This window comes from Dermochelys coriacea, chromosome 5, assembly GCF_009764565.3.
Source record: "Dermochelys coriacea isolate rDerCor1 chromosome 5, rDerCor1.pri.v4, whole genome shotgun sequence".
Lineage (NCBI taxonomy): Eukaryota > Metazoa > Chordata > Testudines > Dermochelyidae > Dermochelys > Dermochelys coriacea.
This window is the reverse complement of record NC_050072.1, coordinates 104,566,445-104,582,104: the sequence shown is the minus strand read 5'-3', so window position 1 is coordinate 104,582,104 and position 15,660 is coordinate 104,566,445. Positions and strand designations below refer to the sequence as shown.

Here is a 15,660-nt window from a genome sequence, read left to right as displayed (position 1 = left end):
TTCCGGCTCTGCCACTCACTCATAATGAGACCTTGGACAACTGAGTTGACCATTGTGCCTCAGTTTCCCCAACATTTTGTGAGCACAATAGCCTGGTACTAGTTTGGCATAGTTACCAATGCTGATTTCACTGGGACTGCCTTCTCTTCCCTTCCCCCTGGTAAAAAAGGCTCCCTATCAAAGTGAAATTTTGGGGGGAGCAGGAAGGTTCTGGCATTTCAGAGGGACGTATTTAAGACTTTTCCATATCATGAGCCAGTCAGCTCAAAGCTATTCTGCTGACCCATGCCTAGTCCCAGAGTTTCACCTCCAGGATACTATGTCCCCCAATTTATGAACAACTCTGGCTGGGGCTAGAGCCAGTTAAGGAACCATGGAACGACTCTGAATCAGCTCTATCCTTTACACTCTACCTCTGTTCCAATACCACTAGGAGGGAAAAAAGAATCAGTTTGCCCATACTGAAATAGGCCAGACCTCTGGAACATCCTGGCATTGGCATCTGTCCATGAATCCTCTGTAGATGTCCATTAATCTGCCATGATGGTTTAAGATGCCATCCTTTCTGGTTAAGGTACTTACTTGCGCTAATGTATCAAGATGGCTATATTATACAACAGCTCCTGATGCTGGGGAAACATTGCCATTCAAACCCCACAATTATTTCAGAGATTTTTCTAACTTTTACAACTCTGGGGGCCAGCACAGGAGTAATTGCCTTGCAAACCTCCATGTCCATTGTGCCAAAGGTGAAGTTGCCAACCCATGAACTGATTGCCAACAGATAAGTAACAACATGGGGCTGCCAGCTTTCACAGAGTGATAGAAACACATTTCTCCTCAGAGTGTCCTCATGCTCGAGGGCCAGGGAAAATTCCTAACACAATTACAGAAATGTGGCGATCCTCATATGAAAGTTCTGTGTCCACTGCTGGTCATCCCATGTATTCATCATGATGTAGTCCATCACCTTGTGCTTGTGATCCTGATCCAGAAGTCCACACAAGAGATCCACTTCCTGGACGCTACGGTGCTAATAAGCAATGGTCACATAAACACCACCCTATACCGGAAACCTACTGACCATTATTCCTACCTACATGTCTCCAACTTTCATCCAGACCACACCACACGATCCATTGTCTACAGCCAAGCTCTACGATACAACCGCATTTGCTCCAACCCCTCAGACAGAGACAAACACCTACAAGATCTCTATCAAGCATTCTTACAACTACAATACCTACCTGCTAAAGTGAAGAAACAGATTGACAGAGCTAGAAAAGGACCCAAAAGTCACCTACTACAGGACAGGCCCAACAAAGAAAATAACAGAACGCCACTAGCCATCACCTTCAGCCCCCAACTAAAACCTCTCCAACGCATCATCAAGGATCTACTACCTATCCTGAAGGATGACCCATCACTCTCACAGATCTTGGGAGACAGGCCAGTCCTTGCTTACAGACAGCCCCCCAACCTGAAGTAAATATTCACCAGCAACCACACAATAGAACCACTAACCCAGGAACCTATCCTTGCAATAAAGCCCGTTGCCAACTGTGTCCACATATCTATTCAGGGGACACCATCATAGGGCCTAATCACATCAGCCACAGTATCAGAGGCTCGTCACCTGCACATCTACCAATGTGATATATGCCATCATGTGCCAGCAATGACCCTCTGCCGTGTACATTGGTCAAACTGTAAAAGAATAAATGGACACAAATCAGACGTCAAGAATTATAACATTCAAAAACCAGTTGGAAAACACTTCAATCTCTCTGGTCACTCAATTACAGACCTAAAAGTGGCAATACTTCAACAAAAAAACTTCAAAACCAGACTCCAACGAGAGACTGCTGAATTGTAATTAATTTGCAAACTGGATACAATTAACTTAGGCTTGAATAGAGACTGGGAGTGGATGGGTCATTACACAAAGTAAAACTATTTCCCCATGTTGAATCCCCCGCAGACACACACTCCCCACTGTTCCTCAGATGTTTTTGTGAACTGCTGGAATTGGCCCACCTTGATTATCACTACAAAAGGTTCCCCCCTCCCCCCGCTCTCCTGCTGGCAATAGCTCATCCAATGAAGTGAGCTGTAAGCTCATGAAAGCTTATGCTCAAATAAATTTGTTAGTCTCTAAGTGCCACAAGTACTCCTTTTCTTTTTGCAGATACAGACTAACACAGCTGCTACTCTGAAACCTGATCCAGAAGTGGAAGTCAGCATTGTGAGGGGGGACGAGGGGTCTGCCATGCAAGACAGTAGCAGCTGGGTCCATGCGACCATGTTCTCCTGGTGCTGGTTTTGTCTCCTGCTTGTAACAACAAGCTGCTGTGTCCTCCAAGCCAAAAAGCCTCCTCTGTAACCCAGTCACCATCTGGAAGAAACACCAAAGAAACATGGCCTCCATAAAAAACAGCAGCAGCTGGTCCCGGTTGTTTGGCCAACAACAAGTGAAAGCTATACTTTAGAGCACAAGAAGGACACAGCACACCAGCACACCAGCTTGGGTCATGGCCCGAAAATGAATTTCCAGGCCTAGACCATTTCTGCCCACAATTCCCAGAGAGGACAGAATAACTGTCCCACAGTGCCCTGCGAAAGTGAGCATAGAGTGGAGCAGTGTGTTTGTGGTGCTGTGAACCATGGACACGCACTCATAGAGCTGTGTATCTCTCACAATTAGACTCAGTGCCAGTGTGGACATGGCATGTGACAGCAAGTGTCTGGTACTTGACTTCTCGTCTACAGTGTGAAGCACTCTATTCAGTTAGGATACAGTGAGACAGCTAACTTGTGATTTCCTATCTTGGGACTAGGCTGAAGTGAAGACATAGCCAGAGACTGTGAAAGCATGAGCAGGACTGTGAGTATGAGAGAGTGACAGAATGAGTGTGAGAAAGGAAGGGAAAGAATCCATAATCCTCTTTAAAACAGCCTTCCTATTTCACAGCAAGTACTAGGCTCAAATTACCACCAACACTTGTGGTCTTTTCGGGGACCAAAAGGCACATAACTGAAGGTGTTTTCTTAGTAATGTGCTAAATGGGATGGGAAGGGGAAGGGTTGGGTTAGTGATAGTACCTTGTTAAAATTCCACCACCAAATCAAAGGGATGCTTTGGGTAATTTTCCATCCTCTGGTGAAATTCACCACTTCTCTGGATTCAGTCCTTGCATGAGATGACAGGTAGTCGAGCAAATCGTTTGCCATTGGAATGCACCAATTCTCAAGTATTTTTGAAAAATTTCCTGTAGGGGAAGATACATTCCCAGTTCCCTTGTCTGCCTTACAGCCCCATTTCAAATTACATGGGCTGGATTCTAGGCTCTATATTACAATCATCCACTCAGCATATTTTTAAGGAACACATTTCTAGTGAAGTGAACTTTAAATAAGTTTGCTTGCAAGTGGTTTTGCCTCCTTCCTTTCTTATGATTTTGAGGAAACATTTTTGCTTAAATGGGGAAACAAATAGAGTCCTGGGTCCTTTTCCCTTCCCCCCGCCTCACTCCATCTTCCCTCTTTGAACACACACACTGCTGAGACATGGAACTTATCACCATCTAAGATGGAAGCCCATTGCTAAAATATTGATGTTTTGTGTATATACATGGTAGAAGTTTGTATCAAAGGTCATCAACAACTGGATTTTTCTGACTTATACAACTCTTACGCAGTCAGCAGTGAGACAATATAGTAATGTACAAGGCACCCTAAGAAGAACTATACAAATTCACTCCTCTTCTCCAAGATCTAAGGAAAGTCTTAGATAAGTTAGGTTTCAGAGTAACAGCCGTGTTAGTCTGTATTCACAAAAAGAAAAGGAGTACTTGTGACACCTTAGAGACTACAAATTTATTGAGCGTAAGCTTTCGTGAGCTACAGCTCACTTCATTGGATGCATGAAGTGGAAAATACTGTGGGGAGATTTATATACATAGAGAACATGAAACAATGGGTGTTACCATACACACTGTAACCAGATTTCAGAGTAGCAGCCGTGTTAGTCTGTATTCGCAAAAAGAAAAGGAGTACTTGTGGCACCTTAGAGACTAACAAATTTATTAGAGCATAAGCTTTCGTGAGCTGTAGCTCACGAAAGCTTATGCTCTAATAAATTTGTTAGTCTCTAAGGTGCCACAAGTACTCCTTTTCTTTTTACTGTAACCAGAGTGATCACTTAAGGTGAGCTATTACCAGCAGGAGAGCGGGGGGGGAGGGGGGGACCTTTTGTAGTGATAATCAAGGTGGGCCATTTCCAGCAGTTCACAAGAATGTCTGAGGAACAGTGGGGGGTGAGGGGGGGATAAACATGGGGAAATAGTTTTAAGTTAATAAGTTAAGTTGAAGTTCTAAGTTAATTGTATCCAGTTTGCAAATTAATTCCAATTCAGCAGTCTCTCCTTGGTGTCTGTTTTTGAAGTTTTTTTGCTGAAGTATTGCCACTCTGGTCACTCGATTACCGACCTAAAAGTAGCAAAAAGTGGCAGTACTTCAACAAAAAAACTTCAAAAACAGACTCCAAGGAGAGACTGCTGAATTGGAATTAATTTGCAAACTGGATACAATTAACTTAGGCTTGAACAGAGACTGAGAGTGGATGGGTCATTACACAAAGTAAATCTATTTCCCCATGTTTATCCCGCCCCCCCCCGACTCCCCACTGTTCCTCAGACATTCTTGTCAACTGCTGGAAATGGCCCACCTTGATGATCACTACAAAAGGTTTCCTCCACCCCCCACTCTCCTGCTGGTAATAACTCACTTTAAGTGATCACTCTGGTTACAGTGTGTATGGTAACAAGCATTGTTTCATATTCTCTATGTATATAAATCTCCTCACTGTATTTTCCACTGAATGTGTCCAATGAAGTGAGCTGTAGCTCACAAAAGCTTATGCTCAAATAAATTTGTTAGTCTCTAAGGTGCCACAAGTATTCCTTTTCTTTTTAGATAAGTTATAAATTCCTTAGGGGACAGATTCTGGCACTCTATTTCACATTGGGTAACATCCAGTAGTGGAGCCAGATTGTGAGCGGTGGTGGAGCCAGGGGGCGATGGGTCATTGATGATCCCATCTTCAGTTATACATATTGGCTTGAAAAGGCACCACAGATACACCAAAAGGACACCAGGGACCACTGGTAACACCCTACTCCATGAGTAGTTTCATTGACTTCAATGGGATATTCATAGAGCGAGATTTTATTCACCACAATGAAGGGTATGAGAATCTGGCATTTAGAAACTGAAACATGGATGCACTGCTTTTACTATAGCAGAGATTCTGGTAACATTGGAGGGGGTATAAGAGGAAATAATCTCAACTTTACTCATTTTTCGGGAAATAAAACTGTCCCCAGCAGTGAGTCATCCAGAATTGCTTCTGGCAGCTCCCAAGTTGTGTATATCAGACTGGTAGCTCCACCATGTTTGCAGAGGATTTAATGTGTTTCCTGCTCCCAACCAGCCAGAGGGAAGGTATTCTTTGTGACCCCCTCCCAGTGCCGGGTTTACAGAGGCACCAGTGGCTCCACGGAGCCGGGCCCATGCTCAGAAGAGGCCCCTACCTGCTTGCTTGCACTGTGCCCTGAGACCCCGCCAGCCCCACTTCCCCCCAACTCCACCCACCATTTGCTCCTCTTGGCAGGCCCACCAGCCGGTCGAGGAATCGTCTCCACCCTTTTGCCCCACCCGCCGGCTTCTTGCCAGCAAGTTAAAGAAGTATGGATTGGATGAATGGACTATAGGGTGGATAGAAAGCTGGCTAGATCATCGGACTCAACAGGTAGTGATCAACAGCTCGATGTCTAGTTGGCAGCCGGTATCAAGTGGAATGCCCCAGGGGTTGATCCTGGACAGTGTTCCCACTAATTTTTTCCACCCATGTGTGGAATTAATTTTGTTATGTGCACCAATATGGAGGTGATAGGTGAGGGTTGCGGTTCAGGGATGTGAGGGCTCAGGCTGGGGGTGCGGGCTTTGGGGTGAGGGATGAGGGGTTTTGGGTGCGGAAGGGGGCTCTGTAGCTATGGCCAGGAGAGAGGACTCCCCCTCCCACCTCTCTCTTCCTGCAGCAACACCTGGGCTGCGAGGGAGAGGCACGTCTCCCCACTGTGGCAGTTCCGGCGTTGGGGCTGCAGGATAGGCACCCCTGCCCTGGCCCCAGCAGGTCCAGGCCGGGGTTGGGTTTGGGCCAGGGAAGGGGTGCTCCAGCTGTGCCTGGGTCTGGGCCGCACCACCTTGCCTGGGACTGGGGCTGGGGCTGGGCCGCACTGCTTCGGCCATGCCTGGGTCTGGGCTGGGCCAGGCTGCTCTGGCCGCCCCTGGGTCCATGCAGTCCCAGGCCACCTGGGTCTGGGCCGGGCCAGGCCACTCCTGGGTCTGCACTGCCCAGAGCCCCACCTGGGTCTGGGCTGGTGCAGGCCTTTCCTGAGTCCAGGCCATGGCTGGAGCCGGGCCAGGCCGCCCCAGTAGGGCCAGGTGCCCAGGCCATGGCAGGTTGGAGGCCTGGCTAGGTTGGGGCTGAGGGAGGGGCACCCTTCCCCAGCCAATCCCCAGACACAGCAGGTCCCCAGGTGGGTTCCCTGAGCACCTGTGCGGTGCTAAATAGGCTGCTGCATGGCCGCGTCGCTTACAGGGAACTTAGATCCTGGGATCAGTTTTGTTCAACATCTTCATTAATGATCTGGAGGATGGGATGGATTGTACCCTCAGCAAGTTTGCGGATGACAGTAAGCTGCGGGGAGAGGTAGATACACTGGAGGGTAGGGATAGGGTCCAGGGTGACCTAGACAAATTGGAGGATTGGGCCAAAAGAAATCTGATGAGGTTCAACAAGGACAAGTGCAGAGTCCTGCACTTAGGAAGGAAGAATCCCATGCACTGCTACAGGTTGGGGACTGATGGGCTAAGCGGCAGTTCTGCAGAAAAGGACCTGGGGATTACAATGGATGAGAAACTGGATATGAGTCAACAGTGTGCCCTTGTTGTCAAGAAAACTAATGGCATATTGGGCTGCATTAGGAGAAGCATTGCCAGCAGATCAAGGGAAGTGATTATTTCCCTCTATTGGGCACTGGTGAGGGCACATCTGGAGTATTGTGTCCAGTTTTGGGCCCCCCAGTACAGAAAGGATGTGAACAAATTGGAGAGAGTCCAGTGAAGAGCAATGAAAAAGATTAGGGGGCAGGAGCACATGACTTATGAGAAGAGGCTGAGGGAACTGGGCTTATTTAGTCTGCAGAAGAGAAGAGTGAGGGGGGGATTTGATAGTAGCCTTCAACTACCTGAAGGGGGGTCCCAACGAGGATGGAGCTCGGCTGTTCTCAGTGATGGCAGATGACAGAACAAAGAGTAATGGTCTCAAGTTGCAGTGGGGGAGGTCTAGGTTGGATATTAGGAAAAACTATTTTACTATGAGGGTGGTGAAGCACTGGAATGGATTACCTAGATAGGTGATGGAATCTCCATCCACAGAGGTTTTTAAGCCTGGCTCGACAAAGCCTGGCTGGGATTGGACTATATGACCTCCTGAGGTCTCTTCCAACTCTAATTTTCTATGATTCTCTCTGCCCCCTGGCTAGACCCTGGTGCATCTCCGGCTCCAGGGCAGTCTCTGCTTCCCACCACCTGTGCGGCCCCACCTGTCTCCCTGGTGCTGAACCACCTGGGACTGGTGCAGAAGCCTGGCCAGTCTCAGCCAGTTGATGGGGGGCAGTGTGGGGGAGCTTTGCTGGGCCCCTCCAGGCAAGTGGGTCCTGAGGGAGGCTAGCTGGGGCAGGCCCTGGCCTGGCTGATTGTGCCACTTCTGGGGGGCCAGAGTGATTCTCTGCCCCGGGACCAGCCCTGGCTGCACTGGCAGCTCAGCCCGGCAGAGACAGTCACCTCCCAGCAGGGCCGATGAGTGCGGCTGGGAGGCAGGGCGTAGGGGAGTGGATCTCTGAGGGACCTGGGGCAGGTGCTGGGCTGTGAGGGAGTAGGGAAGATCTGTATGTTGAGGTACTAGGGAGGGGGGGTTCTGTGTGCGGTGCTGGGCAGTTGTGGTGGGGCTGTGGGCAGGGGGCACTGGACAGGGGTGATGGTGTGCAGGACGCTGTGCATTTGTGGCAGGGTCTGGGGGGGTGCTGGCATAGAGCTTCCGAGAGGGCTCTGGCCATAGGGAATCAGGTGTGGGGGGTGTTCCAGTGTTGGGCAGAGGAGATGTGTGGTGCGGCATAGCCCACCCTGCAAGGGGAAGGGTCATGCTGGCAGTACAGGGCCAGGAGGACCACTGTACATCTGGCAACTGCCGGTTTGTAAATAGTGGCCTCGCACTGGGCTGGGCAGAACAGGACCGCCCCTGCCATGTCATACCCCTGTCCGGCCCCGTGCTCCAGGGGCCAGCCCCCCTGCACCATGCTCCATTGCCTCCATGGGGGCCCACAAAAGGTTTATTTGGCCCTGCCCCATCCATCCATCTCTCTAGCTTCTTAGAGAGATGGATCATTGCAATATCTGAACAGCCCACTTACCCCAGAATTAAGCAATAATTTGCACAACAAAGATGTGGTGATACTATTTAATATGTTGTGAAACTCTTTTACATATAGCAACATGTCAGTGCAGTAAGGAGGCCAATATAACGAATGAGAGCCAACACTAAGAGCCAGTCTCTTAGCTAAGCAGAGTACCTATCATGAGTTGTGCAAAGAACTAAATTCTTATTCTTAGATGTACACATAGCTGAGGAAGGAATTTTGCCCTTGCTCTTTAATCTCATCCTTTTCCACACATAGCAGGACCTACCAGTTAAATTTGGATTGTGTTCTTTAAGTTGTTCTATGAACTGCGTTACTAGAGAATGTAGCTCTCTTCCAGCTTCAGGGCCTGTTTGTACAAACCCTTACTTACATAGGTGGTCCTTTGTCACACAAGTAATAAGTAATTTTTGCACAATCAGGACCTAAGTGAAGTATATAGATAATTTAATTTAATTCCAATTTGTTCCAACATATATTGACATTATTCATTATTTCCCAACAAGCTTATTTAAACATCCTCAAGCTGAAATAGAAATCACAGAAATAAGGGCATTTTTATTCAATTCTATAATACTAAAAATGGAAATCATTGTTCTAATCTTCCCTTAACATTGTTCACATACTTGTACATGGAAGCTATGCAACTAGACTGAGAACATAATATTGTTATTTGAAAAATGAAAGTACTCCACTTATAGCACATACAATAATTGATATAAAGGGCTAAATTCTACTTGCCAGAATTAATGGGTTTGCTTAACAGAAGACCTAAGGTGCCTTTGGAACAGGAAATAATTTGTTTTCAATTAACATTAAACAGGATATTACTTAATGCCAATTGAGATTACATAGACACCATTACGCTGAACTAGTGCAAAATGGTTTGGGTCCATTGAAAACAAATTTCCATGAAATGGGATACTCTATAAAATATGTTGATAATAAATGAGCTTGATACTATAACAGTATCACCATTCCTGAGAGTCTCTCGTTACCATTATAAAATGTTTCCATTAAATCCATCAGTGTATATACACGTACAAACACACACATGTACACACACTTGGGGAGAAAAACATCAAAGACTGAGATTTTCAAATATGGTGCTTAAAATTAGGCTCCTACCTCCTTATTTAAGTGCTTAAATATGGACTCAGGAGCCTAATTTTAGCTCCCATTTTTCAAAAGCTTGCCTAATATATTTTCTGCTTGTTCTAAGATTCTATTTGTTCTCCATAGATTGCAAGATCCTCATATCAGGGACCCTCAATTTTATGTGCCTCTAAAGCCACATGTACACTATGATACTGTACAAATAACTGTAATGAATTATACTAATATGCTATGCTGCAGAAACCCCACCTACCACAACCATTATTACATGCTGTTTTATAGTATTTTGTATTGCTTGATGAAAACCCACTCCTTGGTGATACCCTGAACATGTTACCAGGCACAAAATTACCATGAATCTGAGAGAACTTGTATGCTTTTTTTCACAAAATGCTACAATTCAAAGACAGTTTCAGCTACTTTCCATTGTTTCAAAGAAACCTGGAAATTTTTCTTGTTCAAGAACAAACTTGTCTCTGATACAATGCCACTGACTTCAAAGGGATTACGCAATGGTTTAGGAAGGAAAGTGCAATATACTGTTGCATCCATTTGAAACTTCAGGGAGAATTTAGGTAAGTAGAATATAGTCATCAGAATTAGAAACTGTCAGGGCTATGTTGGTGATCTGCCTTCCACACTTTCCATATCTGTCTGGAATAGGTAAATTTGTGGCTTCATGTCTTATTTCTTTCATCTAAATTATTCAAAGATGGAAATGCTTCTGCTGGGTAAGCAGACACCTTCAAACAATTGCAGATCCTGTCTTCATAATTCATACTTCCCACTTGCCGCCATTATTAATATCAGTATTATAATAGCAACTAAAGGCCCCAGTCAGCATCAGGTCATCGTGGAGCTAGGCACTGTACCAACACAAATGAAGACATGGTCCCTGCCCCAGAAAGCTTATAGTCTAACAAGCCATGTATAATAATCATCCCTAAACTCTTCTCCTCCTCCATCTCCATGTCTATAGATGGCCATGTCCTGGATGGTGAAAGTTTAGTCATAGTAATAATACTCAGCATTTATATAGCATTTTTGTTCTGCAAAGTGCTTTACAAACATTAATTAATAATGTATTCTTATGACAAACCTCTGAGAAAAGTATGGGGCATTTTGCCTAATAGAAGGTAGTGGGACAGATACACTTTTAATAGATTCATAGATTCCAAGATTAGAAGGGACCATTGTTATCATCTAGTCCAAGCTCCTGTAGAGAGTACAGTCCATAGAACTTCCACAAAATAATTCCTACAGTATATCTTTTAGAAAAACATCCCACTTTGATTAAAAAGTTGTCAGTGATGGAGATTCCACCATCACCCTTGGTAAATTATTCCAGTGGTTAATTACTCTATCTCTTAAAAATGTGCACCTTATTTCCAGTCTGAATTTGTCTAGCTCTAACTTCCAGCCATTGGATCGTGTTATATTTTTCTCTGTTAGAATGAAAAGCTCATTATTAGTTATGTGTACCCTTTGCAGGTACTTTTAGACTGTAATGAAGTCATCTGTTAGGATATAGATATGGAGCTCTGCCTATAAAGGCCTACACTTTAAGAACTTAGGTGTATTTTTATCACTTAGCTAGTTATAGAGATATAAAACAAAGAATCAAAATCACAGTCCGCCTGTGTATGGGCCTTCTCTCACTAGGATAGTCTGAGGCCTGGTTCTTAGGCTAAGGCCTTTGGCTAAGCAGCAGAGGCAGCCATAAGCGACCGGTCACATCCTCACATTCCAAACTAGTCACATTGAAATAAGGTGCTACTGGGCTGTTAGGAATACAATCCTGTCCTGATAATGCCTATCACCACCAGTTAAAGATGGTTAAAGAAAACTTGGTTTGATAACATCCTGTCTGGCAAGAAATCACTTCTCAATAGTTGTGGTTGTGAAACCCTCATTTCTGTAAAAAGAAAAGGAGTACTTGTGGCACCTTAGAGACTAACAAATTTATTTGAGCATAAGCTTTCGTGCGCTACAGCTCACTTCATCGGATGCATGAAGTGGAAAATACTGTGGGGATATTTTATATACACAGAGAACATGAAACAATGGGTGTTACCATACACACTGTAACAAGAGTGATCAGGTGAAGTGAGCTATTACCAGCCACACACCCTCATTTCTATATGTTTTATCTTTATGGCCCCCACTTTTCTAATTTCTATTGTTAATCTGTCTGGTTCTCTAATTGTTTCTGTCTGCTGTATAATTAATTTTGCTACGTGTAAGATAATTAGGGTAGTGGTTAGAGAATTATGGTTAGAGAATTATGTTACAATATGTTGGGATTAGTTAGGTAAATTTCAGTAAAATGATTGGTATAGGTATAGCCCGGAATATTACTATATAAATTAGGGGCAAACAGGAAGTAAATTAGAATTTGAAAATAAGGAAAAAGGAACTTGGATTTAAGCTTGCTGGAAGTTCACCCCAATAAACATTGAATTGTTTGCACCTTCAGACTTCAGGTATTGATGTTCTCTGTTCACGTGAGAAGGACCAGGGAAGTGGGAGGGTGAAGGAATAAGCCCTCTAACATCATACCTTAACTTTCTCTTTGTTAAGCTAAATAGATTGAACTCCTTGAGCCAATCACTATATGGAAGGTTTTCTAATCTTTTAATAATTTTTGTGGGTCTTCTCTGAACCTTCTCCAATTTTTTCAACATCCTTTTTGAATTGTGAACACCAGAACTGGGCAAAGTATTCCAATAGCAGCTGCACCAGTACCAAATACAGATGTAAAATAACCTCTCTACTCTGACTTGAGATTCTCCTCTTTAAGCATCCCAGGATTGCATTAGCCCTTTTCACCACAGCATTGTATTGGGAGCTCATGTTCATCCAATTATTCATCACAACCCCCCAAATCTTTTTCAGAATCATTGCTTCCTAGCATAGAGTCCCTCAACCTGTGAATATTGTGTGTGGACAGTAAGGCAGACAAATAACATATAATAATATGGATCATCACCTATGTAACATTGTCTATGTATACCACGGCTCAACTCCACCTTTACTGTGAAGGGAAGTATGATCTGGCAGATAGGGTACTGGACTGCAGACCAAAAGACCTGGGGTAAAATCCTGACCCCAATGCAGTCAGTGGGGATTTTGCTCTTGATTTCACTGGGGCCAGGATTTCAACAAGCCAAGGTATAACAGTGAGCCTGGAATGCAGGATGTAATAAGGGATTAATACAAAGTAAAAGAAAGCAAGCACGACTTTATAGGAGACACATTCTAAAACTCCTAGTGAATTGGAAGTAAGGCAGGATAAGCCTGAGTTGTAAGCCAGAGTAAGATGAACTCTGGCAGAACAATAGATGGGCAAAAACTGCAACATACTGATCCACCAGTTGAAGCTACTCCCCATCACCATGGCTTTTGTTCTGACTATGAAATAGAGAGGACCCATTTGTAAGATTCTGATCTATATCCAGGCTTAGATTCTGAAACCCTCCCTCCCAAGGTTTGAAGTTGTTTTGGACCTGGGGTCTTGGTTCTGACCCATCTCTGGTCCAAAATCTGAATGGAAACCAAACCAGCTGAAACCAGATAGACTGACTATAAATCAAGCAAGAAAATCTGACTATAAATCCAAGTAGGAATGCTGTTATCTGCTAGTCACAAAATGCAGCAGAAATCATTTTACATTTTAGTAGCATTATACTCACATCAGACCCATGTACCTGTCGGAAGAATCAAGAATCATATAGCAGTTGAAATCGTCAAGGTTTCCAAGGCAAAGCACCTCTAACCTATTTGTATGATGCCACGAGAACATCAGAGGGAAAAGAATAGCAATCCCCCAGCACTTTATGCAGCCAGTAATGGTCCATTTACTCTCTGATTGTATTAATGTATCATGGGTTTTAAAAACTAAAGCTTGCATCAAAAGGAAACCACCCATGTTTCGCAGGAATGAACAGGCATATGTTCCAGTTTCATTCTGACTGTTTAAAGCCATTGAGAATTCTGTGAACTCACTACTTTGCAGGGCTGTTCTAATCAGAGAACACTTGTTCAAAACACATTGTAAGTTGATTGGATCTAATTCTGTTCTTGACTAACCCCTGAAAAATATTTAAAGTTACATCTTGTGTGGTGCAATAGGGGGCAGAGTTTGGCCATAGAGTTAATAACCATGAGATCATATTACATTGTGAAACCACAGAGTCTCTTACTAAACTTTCTTAACCTCATCAGCAAATGTTTATGTGGCTCTATCCTGCAGAAGGAATACCTAACATTTCTGTAGCACGTTCCAACAGTTTTACAAAATACTAACAAACCCCCTTGCAAAGAAGGCAAGCTCTCTGCTTTCTTTCCTCAAAACCCACTTAATTGCCCAGTCTCTCTAACAAGGACCTACTTTTCCAGGGCAACATAATAACATCTCAGGTAGAATAAATTAATAAGGAAGAAACTCACACCATGTGCTGTTCAAAGGCAAACAATCTCATGATGACCTTCATTTGTATAAACCACACTTCCTCCTTCCCCATTATTCATTGTCATCTTCCATGCATTGTGGAATGTTGTATCTAAACTACACTATATGATCTATATAGATCAGAGGCTGTCCTATTACTAAGCCCCATACACACTTATGGCACTCAATACCAAGGTCAAATAAGAATTTCCCCTATTTTGCAGATGGAGGAGCAGAGGCAGAGAGGTTAAATGACTTGTCCAAGAACAAAGAATAATGGTATTGTAAGAGCCAGGACAAGAACAAATGACTTGTTCTTGTCCTGGGCTTGTGCTTAGACTGCACAACCATACAACTGTGTGGCCAAATCCTCCCCCTCCTACACAGCCTGAACATCAGGGAAAGGAGAAGTAAGGCATTTTCTTTTGAGGTTGAGCTGTGGTTCTATAGTCCTGTTTCTGCGGCAATACATCTACATGAATGTATTCTCTATGTATCTCTGGGGTAACTCTATTGACTTTTGTGAAATTGGTATTATTTTGAACTCATTGTGCTCAAATTCTTTTCCCTCATATTAAATCACAGTTAAGTCAAACATGATGAGGCAAAAAGTAACTGGCATCAGTCCAAAGGCAAAGTTTAACTAACTGTGCAGTCAGAGTATTGCTAGCCTTTCTTATTCATTTCCTCTCTTCACCACCTTCCTACTGCCATATTAACTTAAGGTATTGTTATAATACGCAGGGTTTTTCAGATGATGTAACTAGAAGATTTATGGACTTGTCTACAGCTACAATTTCCTCGTGTAGACAATTTCCTTGTTTGGACAAGCCCTGATAAACATATATTACTACAGTTCCACCACTATCAGCCCCCTTAGGCAAAACATACAAAACTGGGTCCAAAAGGCATTGCCACAAATACCTTTCCTGCATTTCCAAATCCACACTCCCCTAGGCCAATTTATCAGACCCATTGTTCCCACAGTAGCAATTCTGTTTTCCTTACTATTTTTATCCTTCTACCACTCCTAATAATAAATAACGATAATAATTCCACTGGGAACATAATGAAAGGATAAATATGCCATCAAACTGGTTTACAACAACTTCTTTAAATCTACATTTTAGCTGAGGGCATGTCTATACTACAAAGTATAGCACCAGAGTGGGGCTTGCAGGCCAGATCCGTAGTTTGCCCACCCCTGCCCTAACAGGAATACACCAGTTCAGGGTATGTATTTAACAAGCTACTATGGCATAGGGTGACCAGACTTCCTGATATTATCAGTACTGTCCCGATATTAGGTTTCAGAGTAGCAGCCATGTTAGTCTGTATTCGCAAAAAGAAAAGGAGTACTTGTGGCACCTTAGAGACTAACAAATTTATTAGAGCATAAGCTTTCGTGAGTGAGCTGTAGCTCACGAAAGCTTATGCTCTAATAAATTTGTTAGTCTCTAAGGTGCCACAAGTACTCCTTTTCTTGTCCCGATATTAGAGGTTTTGTCTTATTTAGGCCCCTTTAACACCCTCCCAACCCAGTCCCAATTTTTC

General features: G+C 43.9%; 1 protein-coding gene across 1 annotated transcript in view; it reads right to left on the bottom strand.

Moving 5' to 3' along the window:
• Positions 1–13,789, bottom strand: part of LOC119856054 (programmed cell death 1 ligand 2-like) — a 34,325-nt gene extending 20,536 nt beyond the window's left edge. Inside the window, exon 1 of the mRNA XM_038403118.2 lies at positions 13,349–13,789. The gene's annotated coding sequence lies outside the window, so the exon portion shown is untranslated. The remainder of the gene's footprint in view (positions 1–13,348) is intronic.
• Positions 13,790–15,660: the final 1,871 nt, after the last annotated feature.